At 32.6% G+C, this 18,439-nt stretch overlaps 1 protein-coding gene across 2 annotated transcripts in view; it reads right to left on the reverse strand.

Moving 5' to 3' along the window:
• LOC115439981 overlaps positions 1–8,166 on the reverse strand; it is a 166,207-nt gene extending 158,041 nt beyond the window's left edge. For both annotated transcript variants that reach the window (XM_030164098.2, XM_030164089.2), the window contains exon 1: positions 7,891–8,166. The gene's annotated coding sequence lies outside the window, so the exon portion shown is untranslated. The remainder of the gene's footprint in view (positions 1–7,890) is intronic.
• Positions 8,167–18,439: the final 10,273 nt, after the last annotated feature.

Genomic DNA, 18,439 nt, shown 5'->3' on the forward strand with positions numbered 1-18,439 from the left:
TGGTAGTGTAAGATTTAAGAAGTTCGTTTTGGAAACAGCTTTGACGCAAACTATTAACTGTATTGTTTATGCAGAGTTTGATAATGTTATTGAAATAGATAAAAACCGTAATATTTCAGTAGATTATAGTAGTTAAGAAAATAAAAATTGTTTATAGATTAAGTATTTTAAATTGCTCAATAAAATGATTACATCATATAATTATTATTTTTTTTTTTGTAATTTAATCCTTGCAACCCCACAAAAAATATCTGTCTTTCAATAAAGAGAACCATAACAGGTTATTGTTAACCATATTGATGATATTATCACTTTGTCGTTCAACCTGATAAGATTGTGCAACAATTTAGTAAATAAAATGAATACAATAGAAATACAAATTACTTGAAAAAATTGATCCATGCATTGAATATAATGTGTATGCAGCCAATCGTTTACCGATATATGTTGTAACTCCTGCATACATAGTAAGTAACTTAGATCCTGATAATAAACCAGGTTCTCATTGGGTTTGCCATACATAGATAAGAATGGATTTGGACAGTATTTTGACTCATATGGTCGACCACCTCAAGGATACCACCGAATGTTTTTTAGCGAGAAATTCTAGAATGTGGAATTACAATACAAATCGAATTCAAAATGATTTTACTATTGTGTGTGGAGAGTACTGTATAATGTATTTGTATTATAAATACTATGGCAGAAGTCTCAAAGATTTTTCAACAATTATTTGGTGCCAATACTATATATAATGATGTGTTATTAAATGGTTTATTTAATAATGTTTTAAATTGAATAAATAATATTAAAGACACGATGTTTTGTAATTTTTCTTTATTCTATACTAATAAACTAATACAAAAAATATAATTAGTTCCAAACATGTTTTAACGGTTCCCAATTACTTTACAATCGTAAGCTTGACTTGACTTGACAAATATTAAAAAGAATCATAAGTATTTACAATAATTATACTTAGCACTAGCACAAAGAGTTCAAAATGCAAATAGATGAGTAACTTAAAACACTGTTTTTACAATACAATCTAAATTATTAAAATATTTAAGTATAGCAATCGCAAAAATACAATGATTGGTTTCTTAGAACAAAGCATAATATCTAAATGAAATCAATTATTTCTTTCACACGAAGAACATTTCAAAGTTATTAAGTTATAAAAAGTTTATGCACTGGCACTACACACTGACACTTTCTTCATTTGTCTGTATCTATTGTATATTTCACACAATCGTCCTTACTAGCCAACTGTTTAGTAATATTGTATATGGTGTCCTTTACGGTTTTGCAAGTTCTTATCACAGTCACTTTCTGCGTAATATTTAAGTCGCACTTCAGCGTGTTTCCACTGTTCGATCGTTGCAATATTTTTATTTTATTAACGTCGTAAATTTCAATTTTAATCAGGTGTGATGCATGTGTGCCGTCGTCGCTATTAGATTTGATGTATGAAATGCCGCCACCACTCGTTGATCGACCAACACTGGATGACTTTTTCGTATTTGTCTTTTTCTTCTTTGGTTTTCGAAAAAGTCATCGATGTTGTTAAATTCGTTCGATCTTTTATTGGCTATGATCGCCTTTTTGACTTTGGCTGCGAGCGTCCCTTCTTCGTCACTAGGTTCATCGTTGTCATCAGCGTAATAATAACTCTTGAAAGTATTTTCAGGAAACTGTAATAAAATTTATAAAAATGTTTTAGTTATCGGTTAAGTAAGTAGTATGTGATAAATACGTATAGGTATGCTAAGTATAAATGTACAAGTTAATAACAATGATAAATTAATAAGAGATCGAAGTCAGCTAAAATGTATTAACCTCGTGGACAACACATACAATAAACAATTAATTAAACATCTGGTTGGTTATAACAACGTTAGGTCAAAGTATAAAAGGTACTTACATTCATTTTATAACAGTTTCACTATTTTAACACTTCACTATTACACTTAACTGGAGATCTCACTTGGAACAGAGCACAGAGTGGAATACGATACCATGTGATTTTGAGTCGGGCTTTTTATATGGAGAGCGAGTATTGTTTCCTTACAGACAAGACTCAACATGTTTCCAACTTTCACCATAAATTTTATATTGAATACGTATTATTCGGAAATGGGAATAATAGAGACGAGACCTATTGTTAAAAAATAATAGAGAAGTAGTAAATCATTGATAAAATATAGTTACCACCCGTGGGAACAATGAGAGGATGCAAAGGTTTTGTACCTAGAATTTGGGTAATGTATTATGTATGACAAACAATTGATTGATTTATCTTTTCACAAACAATGGCCATAATGTGTAAAGGGTCAGTATTGAGTAATTGTAAACGGTTATTAAGTAGAAATACGATACAAAGACCTTAGCGTTTTTCAATAAAAAGGATCACTGATAGAAAGTAGAAAGACAAAAGCATAACGAAACAAAGGGAACAGGTCCAAGCTTGAAAATGAGCCGTAGAGCATGAGTAAAGTAATTGCATCACTCCATTCGCGGGTGATATAAATGCAATCCGCGGACGTTGGTAATGAAATCCACGGTTAACTTCGACGTAACATGCGGACGGTACAAGAGTAATCCGCGGACGGTATCATTGAAAGTCGCGGCCGATAACAATGAAATTCGCGGGCGGTATAATTTTAATTCGCGGGTGCTATCATTTTAATTCGCGGTCGGTATTATTTTAATTCGCGGTTGATATCATTTTAATTCGCGGTCGGTATAATTTTAATTCGCGGTTGATATCAATTTAATTCGCGGTTGATATCAAATTAATTCGCGGATAGTATAGTGCCCCGGCCCTGGAGCAGGCCGCGGACCCCCCGTGGCCGGGGGCGCGGGGTGGCGTCGCAGGTGCTCGGGTATTTAAGAAAACGAAAATATACGTAAATAACGTTTTATATAACTGTCAATTGTTTGAAATAACTGTCAGCAATTGACAGAATGCGCGCTGCAAATTCATAGTTAAGACGGGACAACGTCTGTCGGGTCAGCTAATTGTATATAAATTTATAGAATTTGACACCACTGGAATTAACTGAATACATACAAAATACGACCTTCAAAGATTCCCTGGATTTTTTAAATTTCGAACACAGTCAAGTTGCGCAGGTAATTGAAGTAGGTAAGAGCACTTGAAAATCTATTGCCTCTCGATTACTCATCTGTCCTTGCCCAATGGCGATTGGAGTGGTCGATAACGTGGGAACACCGCATTTTTTGTTGATAAAGTCGAGCTGTTTCTTTTCATACTGGTCTAGGTCATATTTGGAAAGGATATTTTTTTTTCTGCAGATACTTTGTTAGGATAGAAATGAAGGCAGACTTTCATTGTAAAATTTATTGTTATATAATGTTATAATATCGTATAATCTGACCAGGATAATAAAAAACCGGGAGGGCGTAACTTTTTTGTTTTTATGTTATCCATGATTTAAGTACATTGAAACGATAATTGATGACTACATTGTCTAAAATTTCAACGTCATTAATTTATGCTACGGTGATTTTTAAATCAATTTCGTTTCTGAACCTTTTAAGTACTTAAAAGATTATAAAAATTTGAACGGATAGTTATAATTTAGGTTTAACAAGGCTTTAAGACTGAAACAAGGAAAAAATCCAGAAATATCATGGTTGAGATTTTAAAATAAATTCTGAGGATTAGATTTCGTTCAAGTTACGTAGCTACATCCGTTTTATGTCTATTATTTTAGAGATATAGCCCAAATTTACGCAATAGATAATGTACAACTATCTCTTGACTTTTTACTCCATGCCAAGATCCACTTCTAAATTTGAACTTGAATGTTGGCCCCCGATTCAGTCCAATTAATGATTTGGCTCCAACCGGGCGTTCTAAAGAAGTTACCTACTTCATAGTACCTATGTAGGTATGTTCCAAAGGTGATATTATGTCGATTTTAAAAAAAGAACTTACGCTAAGAAAACAAACTGGTTGGAAAAATTAAGAATAAAACTGTTTGAAAATAGGTTGGCATTATGCTGCTAACTTGAAAAATAATTGTATACAAAAGTTACAATTATTAACAAATTATTTTTAATACAACCAATATCGAATTGCTTCTCAATAAAAATAAAAATTGAAGACTTGATACGCCCCCAATTGCTTCCTCAAAGATACAGACCCATCCAGACGAGACGCAACTGCTTCACCCATTTTCCGCAGTGTGTTTTCCGTTCCATGATGTGATAGGGGGCGAGCCTAATCCGGCACAAATTGCAAACTTCAGGCTGATATTGAATAGAAAAATCCAATATCACTGCCTGACCCGGGGATCGACCCCGAAACCTCCTGTCACATTTCTCTTAATTAGCCCCACCACACTTTTACTTACATTACAATATTAGAACATATTAAACAATTAACAAATGAACTTACTAAAACACTTGCGTTTCCACTTTCGAATATTAACACAACTATTTGTTTTGTTCAACATTCTGCCAAGTATTAAACATTCAAACACAATAACTATAAACATTGTAAAAGCAATCAGCAACACATCCATCACGCACGATTCTTCGCGTCCGTAATTAGTGCAGAAGCAACTTCCAACAATCCCAACTCATCCTGGGCCCCGGCTTATAAAGGGGGTGACGCGAAACAGAATTAATTACATGTTATAATGTAATTAAGTTAGTCCACGGGTTTGCTTGTGCAATAATTACTTAACAGTAATGACTTAATTACATTTCCAAGTTCTATGTATAAATCGAATTCGAAATTCAAATTTCAAACGTACATGAATTCGAAGAATTCTCGGTTCCATATTTGATTTTTGAATACCGTTTTACAGAGTAATATCTTGTTCACAAAATGTAGATTAGTTATTTTACACAAACGACTTTATTGCTTTTTCCTTTAACTCTTCGATTAAAAAGATTATAAATTAAACTAATCTAACTGAGCGCGAAATCCTTTATATTTCCGCGTAATGTTTAAACATTCAATCTAGAAATTAATAATCAATTTTCCGACTAAATTAAGTAGGTTCGCCTTCGCGCCCCTCGGCAATACTCAGAAATATTCTCCAAAGGTTTAAATTGCGTTATTGGTATAAGCTGTTACGGATTATAATTTTGAACGATTGTAATTCTTATTTGTAGAATAACTCAATATTGACGAATTATATCTTACTGTGTTTAAAATTAAAGGAAACAAGCGCTTTAACCTTACATAGCTAAAACTAATGCGTATTTAGTTTGCGTAATCAAAACTACTACGACGAGGTCTCGGGTTCGACCCCCGAACCACGATAAGTAATATTGGATTTTGCTGCTCAGTATCAGAGCATGGTGTGAGCAGTAAATGACAATAGGCGCGCTCCTTTTCATATGGCACCGTACATGCCTCCCGCCATGATACCTCTATTTTTCCAGTTAGGAGTGGAAACTCTCACTGCCACTTTTAATCGCTAACAAGCTTTAACAGTTGACATTGTCAAATCATCTTCAAGAGATATAACAGTCCAATACTCTCACCGCAAAGAAGAGAAGTGATGTTCGATCTTGAAATCTTGAAAGTAGAACGATTACAATCATACTTATAAAAAAACGATTCTCTACTAAGACATGTAATAGCGTAAACTTGTTTTGGATTAATCAAAAAATAAAGTATTATCAATTCATAAAAGAAAACGTTCCAAACAGTGCGTTTTAGTTACTTCTACCTACAAAATTAACTATATTAATAAGTAATGCTAATAAAGATTGATACCAACCAAACTTTATTACTTTGCGATATGTTGAAAAACTTCGCAGTGCGGCAGTCGAAATACTCTCTCAAGAGCTCGCACCGCATAATTAAGTTTAAAAATAAGCGAGTATTTATACTTTACAGCTCATCCTGTTTTGCAAACGTCACTGCTCAGCTTTACGGCTTTGCAAACATATAATTACTTTGTCTCTTTATTGTTTCGAATGTAAATAATATTGTCTTTGGATATGTCTAAAATATTTCAATTAACATATTATAAGATTTTTTATTGATGATGATTTGTAATTAGTATAGGAGTATATTTTGTGTTAAATCTCTACTGATGTTATTTGCTTATAAATCTTCCTAAAATAAATAAATAATATATAATTTTCGGCATCCCTGTCTATTCTTTTAGTCACACAGATATGTATTTATATTGTATGTTTGTAGATCGTAGATAATTCAATCAAAAAAGTCATCAAATACCTTATTATTTTAATAATATATAAAAATAATTCTTTCTAATTTTAATTCTGACTAGCTTTATTACGTAGCTCCGCCTGTGTGAAAAAGTTTTTCCGGGATAAAAGTCCCAATTTGTATTTTCCCGCGATGGTGTAGTCTATATTTTAAGTTGGACCTCTAGTCATGCACCGATGAAAACTACATTCAATTAAGTGCTGTTGTTTTTGAATGATGCGTGTACATACAGAAAAAAAACTAAAACCTGTTGTTTTGCCTTATGTGACTTTCATAAAGACTCTCTATATTAATTTTTCAATACTTATAAAGACATCGGTCTATTATAATTGTATTATATGTAAAGATGAATAAATATAGAATATTTGATTTCGTTAAACATGAATCTATTACAGTAACTTCTAGAAACTCATGAATTTAGTTCTAGTTGTTACTGGAAATCTATCGATTCTGACTTTGAGAAGTTAGTGTAGTGTGGGCGAAATATTACTTTGCCCCATAAGTTTACCGAAATTCAGTTTCGGTAGCAATATGCTAATCTATATTAATATATAAAGCATGTATGTTTGAACGCGGTAATCTCAGCAACTAGTTAACACATTTTGGAATATTTTTAATGAATAGAAAGTTGTACTCCTGAGTGTTATAGGCTGCTTTTATCCTGGGAAAATATTTATCCCGGAAAAACCTTTTCTTGCGGGACGAGCCGCAGACAAACTATATATAATATACCTATAGATATAATAAACTAATATTACTATAACAATGTAAAATATATATCGTGGATATTGAGTTTAAAAGATGGCAAAAGAATTTGTAATTTATCTTCATTAATTATTGTATAGGTCACAGGTGGAATAAATATAAGCTATTGAAATTTTTTTGAAGTTTTATTTACTCTAAAGTATGATGTAGTTTAAATGTTGATTTAAAAATAATCTCATAATATATTATATACATATGATATCAATATGATTATCATTGTATTAATTATAACAGACTTAATAATACTATAAGTAATTAATACTCTTTTATTAAAAAGGTGGATATATGTATATTCAGCTATTGTAACCAATCTGTCAATGACATAAGACACTTTTGAAACCTATATGTTATATGGTGAGCTTAATGATGATAACATATAGAAAGTATTTACGTTTCTCTAAAATTTTAAATCATTGTATGCTATTATAATAGCTGTGCTGTAATTATATACGTAAAACACAGTTATCCAAAGTGTGTGCCACAATAAATACCATTTGAATGTGATATGTACTTTACAAAAGCTTATTCAACACTTCAATACATTATTGGACATAATGTTAGTAAATTTGTAACTGAAAAGCGGCATGACGTCATTGTTCACTGTTTCCAATTTACGCAAGGAAGTTGTGAAATGTTTACAAACTTTAGAAAATAATAGTTACAAACTCATTAGAATTGATATATTTATCAATGGAATTTCACTTATTATAATTGAACGATATTTTTATATTTAAACTTAGTAATTATTCATATTCAAAAATAGTATAATTAAAAACCGTATTTGTGTAACACGCGATGCATATTTAAAAAAGTAGCTAAGTTTAATAATTATAATTACTTTAATATGTTGATATTAAAAAATATAATCACAGTTCCACAAAATAAAGTTAACAATAGCTCACCTCGCCAAAGAAAAAATGTCACGACGTCCGCCTTGAAGCGCCTAAGCACGTATTCAAACAATTTACAAACACTTAACAAAATTTAAAACACAATACATTAGCAGATCGCCGTATCTACACTGTATTGTAATATTGTACATACAAATTTAGTTTCACATACGCCTTCGCGTTTCGGCGCTTATTAATAATTTAGTTCGCGTTAGTAGGACCGCGCGCGCGACCGCCTTTCTTGGAATATGCTGAACAACTGAGCTGTGGCTTACCGGAGTCATAGAGTAAGGGCTTTCAGACTAGAGACTCGTGGAAGTTGATTTTACCTGTAAGTTTTGTTTCGTTGTTTTTGGCTGTATTTTTTGGGATTTTGTGAAATAGTGATTCTTTACTGTATGTATTGGTAGAAGTCTATGTAGTGATTATAATATTTGTAGAGATATAACGGTAAAGCCGTTATTAAAGAAAGTTCTGTGGTATAATTTGGCAGAGTTTTGTAAAATAAAATGAGTATTTTAACGATGTCATCTTATAAAATAACAATTGTATTGCATATATTTTTATCTATTTCAATGAAAGCTCTAAATTCGTACCGATTTTTTACGTGTTACAAAGGTATTTTTTCCTAAAACATGTAAAAAAAGTGTGTTCAAACACTCGAAAACTGTCGCTGTCCAACTTTGACACAATAACGTGCGTGGATTTTAACATGGATCGCTTGGACCATTGTGAACGGATGTATATTATTTTCAGTGAAATTCCTGGAACTGATATTTGACAAATCAGTGGTGGATCAGGGTTGATACTATAGTCTGTAAATTTGTTTCACAATTTTAAAGTTGATTTTATTTAACAGTGATTAAACAGCTAATGTAGATACTACTCTTTGTATTACCATTTATTTGGGAGTATAGATTAGAGTGTGACTTTTGTATTTGATCGGCTTATGCATTTATGTGACCAATAGCATAAAGAAGTAGCTTGTAATGTGCGTAATACTAACATTGCCATCTGTTAATTACTTAGGTACATCGCTTAAATCACTTAATTGCGAAGTGGACAGATTTGTGCTTTTTATAGTTGCATTCTATAAATGACTGTATTGCATTTTATTACTATATATTTTCAATTAATGGCCCTCGCTCACCTCCTTCCTTGAATATTAAATATAGAGGAACTTTGGATGTCTTGTTGTACATGGAACGTCTTGTACAAGGAATCAAGGTAACTTTCGGGTTTTCGACAGTCTTTCTGGTTGTACAACACGACACTAAACCTTTTGTGCTAAAGAATGGTTCCTTCTCAGTTCTACTTGACCACTTAGGTGTTCAGTTTGCCATATTGAACTAACATAATTTAAAAAATGTTACAATTCGATGTAAGTACAAAGGTAATACATTTTTAACCCTTTAATTTCTTAAACAAGTAATAAACAACGATATATATTCAAGAATAAAGTTCTGATGAAATCTTTATAGTATGCACTTTCGGTGAAAAATTGCTACAATATTTCCTACAATTGCAAATGGAATTCGTCTCTAGAGAGATCTTGAACACGACTAACAGAAGCCTGAGTTGTTTCGGATATTGCACTTATGATTTTTTAACAGCTCACGATGCATCTGGTTGATATATAGTAGTACATAATCTATCTATGTATAAAATGAATTCCTATTTCCCCTGGTCATGCCATCACGCGTGAACGGCTGGACCGATTTCACTATTTTTTTTTGTTGTATTTGTTATTGTCAGGTTATTATGAAAAAAAAAAAACAAAAAAGTGCGCGGAAAATTAGAAAATTTAAGAAAACTTAATGTAAATGTTAATTTTATATACCTGTCAATTGTTTGAAATAACTGTCAGCGATTGACAGAATGCGCGTTGCAAATTCATAGTTAAGACAACATCAACGTACAACGTCTGTCGGGTCAGCTTGTATAATACAAAAACTCGGGACATATTTTTTTATAACCCACAGGTATAACCAGTCAGTCTGATTTATGGAAGAACCGACAACCGCTGGTGTAAACGAGTTCTTAAGTGGAGACTACGAGTATGAGTAGTTCAGGATGCCCTTCAACTAGGTGGAGTGAGTATTTGCGAAAGGTCGCTGATATAAACCAGATGAACCGAAGACCTGATGAAACAGTGCTTATTGGAGGAAGCATACACCTAGCAGTGGACTAAAATAAAGGATGATGATAATGATTTAAATGAAAAGACTAGTATGCCGTTCGCCGGCTGATACGATGCGACCGCCTACACCGCACTGCGCTCAGACGAGCAGACAGACCTCTTCTCTTTACAGAGAGACCTCTGAGACATGATTTTGAACCTCATGATGCTCAGTAATTACCTTGGCTCTAATATCTTTTGATTATTGCATGTTTTAAAATACTATAAATCTGCTAATATGTCTGAGGTGTCGACAGTGAAAGGCATTTTAATGATATTATTAAGAACCATATTATTATAATTGCCGCCGTATTGGTTCTGATGCCTCACGTTACAGGACCGCCGATATACACCAGTAAGATTGGCTTACATATTTCTGGTAACTGTCAAAACATACTCTCATATTAATCGAAAATAAATTACTTATATACCTACTTATTGCAGTTGTAAATAAAATGATAACGTGAGAACGTACCTAATTATTCATCGTAAACCAGAAAGCCATAGAGTAGTTACCTATGTTTGAATTTGTACATTAATTTATATCTGAGAGAAAATAATACGAAAAATAAATTCTTCTGCGAAATCAGCTTTGAAATTGGTTGAAAATTAAGAAGTAACTAATACGTTATGGCGGATGACACTCGTTGACGTCATAGTTTGCTAGTGCTATTATTTGACAGCTACCCCTTACACCAAATTTCAAAAGCCTTGTAACTTATTTATTAATGCGTAAAAATATGTAATTATTATTCTTTTAAATTTTGGATGATATACATTTTGGTTAAAATTGTTGGAAATAAAGTAGTTAATTACAGTATAAAACTTATATACATCAAAATGTGATGAATACCAAACAGCGCTTTAAATATCTTGCCACTTTTCATATCTGCGGCCATACAAGAAATCAAAAAAGCCGAATACATTCAATGGCACACTCTGAAAAGATTTAGCCTGGAGAGCTCAAACGGTATTTAGTGAGTTAAGTGCCGTCCTTACATTTTAAAGAGTTTGGTATGAATGAGAACCCGGCTTTATATCTTGAAAATACAGTAAACGACAAACTAAGAGGAGAAAATTTTAAAATAAGTTGTATAAAGTATGAATTATGGTGGTAGCGGTGAATAAATACAAAATGATGATTTAAAATAATAATTGTATGGTGCACACTGGTTTGACGTAGCATATCCAATAGGCATCCCTGAACTGTGGACAATAATAGGCGCTTACCCGTGTAAGCTTATTACCTATTTACTTCATAAAACACACGATCTGGCAGTCTGAATCAGTATTCCAGATCGTGTATTTTATGAAGTAAATTATTTAATTTTTCTTAAATATTGTTATGACTTCAGAAAATGAAATAAATTAAATAAATAGAAGATGGAAGATAATAAAGGAAGCCGGAAACTGGCATCATAAGAGAAAAAGAAATAAACGATATTAAAATAGTTTTTATACAATTCAAATTATGTTTTAGTAATTAATTGTTTTACTCGACTAAAACTCGTAGTACAATGTCCTGAACAAAACTATTTGGCATTTGAACAAGCCCGGTTACCTTGACGTATTGGTTTCCATTGGGGATCGATAGCCTTAATTAGTCACTTCTGAGAAAAAGTCATGGTGACTCCAACATTTTAAAACCATTTTCAATTGGGTCATGGGTGGAGTTGCATTAATATGTACGAAAGTAGTGCGTGTTTGAATTATTTATATTCAGTATGTTATATAGACACTTTTATTTACTATCTACGGTGGCTCTTAATTGGCTTTTCTATTGTATTCATTTCGTCTTTTATCTGTTGGTTATTGATAACTGTGAGCTACCCAAAGAAAATATTTTTTATTATTCCTCGAATGGTACCTGGAATATACTTTGTGATCAATATTATAAGAGTACAGGCCAGAAATACACACGAGGTGCACAGATGAGCTAAAAAAGGTCGCAGGAGGTCGCTGGATGCGGGCCGCTTTGGTATATTGCTATGGTCTGTGAACGTTCAACACTCATTTTATTTATTAGTTGTACCTCTACCCACTCCTGACCTATTCGGTGCAATAGGAGATGCAAAACTGTCCTGATAGAGATAGTTGGAAAATTGTAATTTCGGGTCTTTATCTCTGTAAAATAAAGGATAAAAAATATGTATAATGACTTGAAAAATAAATTCGAGATGCTGGGTGACACAAGCCGTATCAAATATGAATTCTAATGTAGGCATCACACGATTGAAAAAAAAAACCTTATAAATTCGAACCTTGCTGATTTCACAGCCTAAGAACGCTATCACGAAAAAGATGCTACAAAAACGTTTCGAGAATAGTCGTTTGAGTATTCACATCGTGTAACTGTAGTTGTACTTGTAAGATCGTCGCTCTGAAGTTGTAAAATGTCCCGACAAGTTGCACAGAGTTGTTTTATTGGACAAAGTTTGCACGACTCTGGCCGACTTACGAGAGTGTCTGAAAAGCATATTTTCAATGTTCATTTTTAAATTTTATTTCAGAATTTGGTTGTAGGTTTCTTAAGGTAAACATGAGCTAACTGAATGATTTCACTTATTTAGTTTTCCATTTTATTTAATTGTGTCAATATGTTTATCGTGAGTAAAACTTAATTTTAAAAATAAAAAAATACTTGTATATCAATAATTCAGTAAACCCTAAAAGAAAAATAGAGTCAGTAGTAGATTGACAAAAAACGACGTCAGTTCCTATTCTAAATCGATTGGGTCACAATCGAGCAATACACCTCTTGAAAAGAAACCTAATCTCGTATTCATTCGAACCATTTTCAAAATTACCGTATTACGTAGTTCCATTCGAAAAAGGCCTATCCGTGGCACTATCGTTCACCAGATTTCATTTTACCTCGTAAAATTTAGGTAGGTGCTATTCTTAGTACGTGCCATGTGCAATACTAAAGGTAAACGTCCCACCGAGCCAAGCAATAGGCCTGGCAATAGAAACTTGTTACAAATGAAATGATTTGGGTTTTATTCGTCTGATTTGGGAGGTTCTTGTAAACTTTGTTTGCAGTGAGTTTTGGATCTTTTTTTTTCGACGTTTAAGCAATAATATAACATGTGTGGTTTGGATTTATTAATTAAAAATAACAATGGAGTTCATTTTCATCTTATAATGACATGAATTATTTTCTTATCAGTTTTTTTTCGGAGTTAAATGGGTAAGTTAAATATTAATCTAGGAGTTTGTTCATCTGTGTGTCAGTTGCTATAAATAGGTACCTATACCTGAGTCTAACTATAAACATAATTAAAATCAAAGACCGCAATATATATTTTTTTTATGATATTATTACTCCCATTTCTATTAAAAAAAATAAACATTATCATAGTTTGAATAATGACATTTTGTTTTACAGTATTACTTTTACGATATTACTCATCTGTACTGATATAACGAGAAAAGATATGATTTTTTGTATGTTTGCAATTAATATACTTAGGTACGTAATTCTACTCACATAAGTGATTTTCTTTCACTAACAGGAATCTACATTACATCCGAATGCTATAGGTTACTTTTTATCCCGTACTTAGTCGTTATCGCGGACAAAGGCTAGTGATTATATAAACTTATAAAAAGGAATAAAATTACACTAATAGTATTGGCTCGTTAGGGTAGTTATATTTTTACAAAATACAACTAATAATTATTCCGGCATAATCTTATAAAATTCTACAAAGGATTGTCACATAAAACAAAGGGTATTTAACATTCTTTTAAATAAAAATTTTGTAATATTTAAATACATCGGCATGACTAGCGAAAGCAATGATAAGTGAGATATTATAATTGACACATATATTTAAAGAGAAGTACTTATTTAGTACCTAACTAATTTTAGGGTAGTTTGGCAGCTGCAACCTGCGGACTACCAAGACATTACATTTATTACCAGTCATTTCTGTAAACTGACAGCAGGGGCCTTATTCTCTATCCCGCACGTTAGTTTAACAGTGCGTAACAAGCACGTAACACAACGCATCATGTTTAGGACTATAGAAATTTGGCTTACAGAATACCATTCCACGCACATTTCTCGAAGATAACATGACACGGCCGCGTTACGCGTTTACACTATCATACAGAATAAGGGCCCAGATGGGGCAAAAAAAGTTTCGAGTGGAGATCACGTATTGGCAAGCGCAGCGTTGGATGTCCACTTGCAAGGTGGGCAGAGGACTTAATAAAGATCGCAGAAACACGCTCGATGCGGGCTGCTTTCAACAGAACCGTCTGAAAATCTTTAGGGGAGGCCTATGGTCAGCAGTGGACTTTATGTGGTGATGATGATTTGTGAGCAGCCAATGCAATTGGCGCACCCAGCCAATGCAGAATTAACATGATATCGCAACAGACGATCATTCTAGGCCCGTCATACAGTTGTAAAAACCTTTATTCATTCCTACGCTGTAAAATAAATTGGCAACGCAAAACCGCGATCAAATAAACAGTTTCCTTAACAATAAAATCTGTTTTTAAAGCTTCATAACTCACCACGGATGATTCGCTGTTTATTTTTAGCAGATATTTACTTTGGCTACTCAATGCTGGACGTCGGTTAACTGGGTACAAATCTGTCTGTATGTTTGTGATAATGTCCGATTTATAACTGCTTTACGCGGCTTGTTTGTGAGATCCATTCGAATTATTCGCTTGTGTGATTGATTCGTGAAAGATTTAATATACATGCGCATTTAATGTGGGAGGTTTTATGTATTTACGTAAGTTGGCAACGGGCATTTTATAAATTAGTGTAACTGATTTGATTTTAAAGAGATTAGGTAACTGTGTAGTGTGTGGATAGCAGTGGCAAGGCGCCCATATAAGCCGATTCATCCTTCCGTTTCGCAAATTTACTAAAATTAATTATAAAAAAACATAGTAATGTTAATTCTTCGATTTTACGATCATTTGAAGTCGCACTATTTATGCATAATAAGTATATTGATGAAGGTTGATTTTATGTTATTTTGTGCTGTTTTTTGTTTTCTGATAAACTGATATATGCTGTGGACACCGTGTGATACTATGGCAAAAATTATTTGCTTCGGGTACCCTTTTCAAAAATTTCACCCTTCACAACTGGTAGACGCAGTGAATACTAGTAAGTTTGTGCGAACATAGGTGTGCTCAATGATGATTAGGTTATAATAGGTTATGAAATTCTGTATGATAAGTAGGTATATTAGTAGTTTCGTAATGACGTTAATCACACTAATTATAAATTCTAGTTTGTGAATGTCACTGGATGTTTATAAGAACTTAATGTTACCTCAAAATAAAGTAGGATTTAGTCCATAAATAGACAATGTTCTAGATTAGTATTTAGGCTCGTTTTTGTCCAGGGAAAGTATACCTTAAGGTCTTTATTCCTGTAAAGCTCTTTACTAAGATTGGGTAATAAAAGCGACTAAAACTAATCTTTAAGTATCAGTGTCAAAAGGTGAAAATTAAACACACACGACACAACTTATAAGGTACTTAGGTACTCATAATATGTATTAATTCCTGTCTGCAAATCGTGCTAATGATAATTAGATTATACATAAATAACCAAAGATAAGGAATTGGGTTGCATGGACGGTTCGCCACTGTTAGGTATATAGTTTTATGAGGCAATAGATCCATCTTAAATATATGTCTGAGTAAATTGTAATTTCATGAAAAGAAATTATAAAAATTCGTGATTTTTCCAAAGACTTGTTAGTTGCTAGAGACGGATTACTCAATTACTCGAAGAACTTTGAAGTCTCGTAATTGCTATCTGTCGATTACAAATTGCGAATAGACTTTTTAGAATTGCAAAAAAGTCAAGCATACAAAAAGCCGATGAGAAGTAATTAAATTAAAAGTCTTTGATTTAAGCAAATAATTAATTGGATTGATTTATGATAGTAGAAAATCTTGTTTGCACTTTTTATTCTTTTTTGTATGTAACTTTATTACAAATAAGGCCATGATTAAGGAATAATATATTGATTTTTAACGTCATATAATAATATTTTACACTTAACGTTTTATTCAAAATTCATGTGTCGGGCACCATAACATTATGTTGTCAATTTTACGGTTAAAATTTAAAATCTTGATACCGGATTTTAATGTCAAAAGTAGTTCCAATTAGGCAAATTATGCTCTCTCAATATAAATCCATTAACCTCGAGTTTAGCTTAAATATTTTTTTTATAAAGCTAAAAATTCTAACCTCAAAATGTATGAAGAGAAACTTCGTGCATGAACATTTATTTCTGCCACTCGCTGCCCGCTGTCACGGTTCGCTCAGCCTGCGCCTAGTGTACACAATTGCAACCTAAACTAGCCATGTTGAGGACTTCTGCGACATAACTTCTTTAATGATGAGCTGGTAATACACATACATTCACGCGATTTGAAACATGGCAGGAATGTTAAACAGTGCCATTAATACAACATACAAATATTTTTCAGCAAAACTGAAAATTTATTCAAAGTAAGTTTTAATAAATAAACGCTACTATTCGCGTAATATTTGTATATTTAAACCTTATCATTTTTTTATATTTTTCCTCATTTTACAAAAAATCAGTATGATCTAATCTTGGTAATGGTTTTGTTGTAAGTAAAGACTAAAACTAAAACAATTAATGTCATTTTTTATCCCCAAATCCGGATTCAACATATTAAACCGCAGCCGGTTTTAGCATTGAATAATTTAAAATCTACTGAAAGTTATCTTTTCAATTCATAGACTTAAAATACGCTACGATTGATTCAATATTTGTGTTCCACCTCAAATTATTACCGTCACAGTGAGCATGACATTGGTCTGTCGAAAGTTTAGGCACTCTTAATTTATAACCGTCATTTTAACTAATTATCTATCCTCTAATGTCATCGACCCTTAGTGACCATAAGGGAGCGTAATTACCCAGTTTGGGAAAGACTGATTAACCGCCATTTTCAATAGACGATCTCAATCGATTTATTGAATCCATCTTGAAAATGATACATTCAGAAGTGTTTTCGTTGACATGCTTACAAATGAATTATTTTGATTGTTTCATTCTTGGAATCGGATTGGTGATGTTTTTAAGATCGTTTATTGAAATGGCTGTTAAAAGAGTGTCTGTGTCTCCATCTATCCATACTTTTCAAGAAGAATTTTACATATTGTCTACTTGACTTTAAATCTCGTGCAAATCGTGTTAGAATCAGTCGCACAGTTTTGCCCAATCAGAGATTTAAACCCCAGGTTTAATTTACTCTTAATTTCATTTCATGTACTCTGCTATTAGTATACCAATTTTAATCTGATTATGATTTAAAGCGATATTGGGTCTTTCTACTCAGTAGTCTGGAATTAGTGTCCGATATGGTTATAGATTCTCACTCTCTCTTGCCCGTTTCTTGCCCGTTCTTCTCTGGTAAGAACTGCTTTCCGAACTGGTGATAGAGTTAATATTGACGGAATTTAAATAATGTATAACATTTTACAGATTCAAATAAATCATTTCATTTCATTTCATATGGGGCGTAATATACATGTCCAAAAGTGTGTGACCTAGTTATATGTCAGCCTACCTGATGCGAGGATAAAAGTCGTGAGTGTTTGTGTCATTTTATTCTAATATTTATCTGGCTAATTCGACCTTTTCTGACTTCATACAAAACTGTAATTTTAATGCGTGGGTTGATGCTCCATGGGTGAGCTGTTTTCGGGTCGCTAATACTTTAAAATATGTTTTAATTCAGAATTAACGTTTTTGATGTGGGATGCGTGTTTGATATTACGACGCATTAGCAGTTTGTGTTAAAACAGTGTTTTTCCCTACATTAATATTATACAGAAGTAAATTTTGTATGATTAGCATTAAATTAGAACAAGGTTTATACTATTGTCCTTATTAATAAGTACTAGCTTTAAGTAATAGCTTCGTTCGCGAGAAATTCTTCTCCCGCTACAAAATTCCCAAATCATTGCGATCAAAAGTACCATTTGATCATCGCCAGCGCCATCTAATGCAAAACCAGATTAAGAAATTCATTATATTTCTCACGGAAGTACTTCCGAGATAAAAATTGACCTAAATGCTAATCCAGGACAGGGTCTACACGTGTGCCAATTTTCATCTAAATGCGTTCAGTTGCATCTGCGTTTACTTCCAACAAACATCCAAACATTTCACAGATTTTCTCATTTATAATTAGTAAAGAAGATAAGTAGGAGAACTTTAACTACTGCTCATACGTTACAACTAATTTACGTATATAAGTATTATGTATAAGTCATTTACGTAGTAATTTACGAATCATTAATTTTCCTCAATACTTGTATTTTTATATAGATGGCAGGTTAATGAAACAATAATA

Source organism: Manduca sexta, chromosome 14, assembly GCF_014839805.1.
Source record: "Manduca sexta isolate Smith_Timp_Sample1 chromosome 14, JHU_Msex_v1.0, whole genome shotgun sequence".
NCBI lineage: Eukaryota > Metazoa > Arthropoda > Insecta > Lepidoptera > Sphingidae > Manduca > Manduca sexta.